At 43.4% G+C, this 936-nt stretch overlaps 1 protein-coding gene across 2 annotated transcripts in view; it reads left to right on the forward strand.

Annotated features, from left to right (window-relative positions):
- The window catches only part of TSPAN5 (tetraspanin 5), a 143,639-nt gene that overhangs the window by 679 nt on the left and 142,024 nt on the right, over positions 1 to 936 (forward strand). The window lies entirely within an intron of this gene.

Raw genomic sequence — 936 nt, forward strand, 5'->3', positions numbered from 1 at the left:
GGAGCAGGGCAGGTTCGGAGGGTGATTACACAATGACTGCTAGGGCCCTGGCGTGGGTTTGTTGTGATTAGGGATGAGCTTTTTAAGGGATTTGTTGGGCGTGTGTTGGGTGCTGAGCTTGCACCGCCTGGCTTGTCTCGGTCGCCTCATCTCTTGTCTGCACTGTCTCGGGCAGGGTAGTTACAGCATGGGTGAAGAGAGCAACCTGCGTGTAATAATAATAATATTTCTAGCAGATTCGTCTGCTGTGATTGAGAAACAACTATGTGGCACAATGCATAATCCAGAGGTGATGGAGCAGATGGGTTTGTACGTAGGGGACTGCAACAAAATGAGTCCCTCAGAAATGTATATGCTTCGTTATAGGCGGACTTGTATTTATAAGCTGCCCCTTGCCCCAGCACGGACCAGTTAGCGACAACAACGCATTACATTACAGATAAGAGAGGTGCCCAAAGAAAAGGTGCCGTAGATGCAGTCTGAGTGGTTGTGGATGTGTGTTTGCGTACAGCCTCAGAGTGCTGGTCTCTGGGACTTGCATGTGGGGAGAGAAGAAATACCAGTCTCCATTTCTACAAACTGGGCAAACTTGCTCTTTTAGCTCCCTTGTTTTTTTTCTCATCTCCCCGCCAGTACAGAACTTCTGATTATCTAAAACCCCCTGGAGGAAAAAAAAAAGATCAATACCAGGGTTGTAAAACATGTTACATGACAGTGTTGTAGCTCTTCTTGCCAAGTAAAGATGGTGGCATATACAGTGTTTATATGTTTACTTGTCCTTTCCTTATGCCCTGTGATCAAGGGTTATTTAAAATCTTGTGGTGTATTACCTTACATCAGCCATTATAATCTTATTTTTTGTTCCAATTTTAAAGGTTTTTGGTTGCTGTGTTTTTTCTCTTTTTTTTCTTTTTTTAATTCTTAATTCCTTCATTT

The sequence above is a fragment of the Gavialis gangeticus genome, unplaced genomic scaffold (genome assembly GCF_001723915.1).
Source record: "Gavialis gangeticus isolate Ggan-Ray unplaced genomic scaffold, GavGan_comp1, whole genome shotgun sequence".
NCBI classification, from domain to species: domain Eukaryota; kingdom Metazoa; phylum Chordata; order Crocodylia; family Gavialidae; genus Gavialis; species Gavialis gangeticus.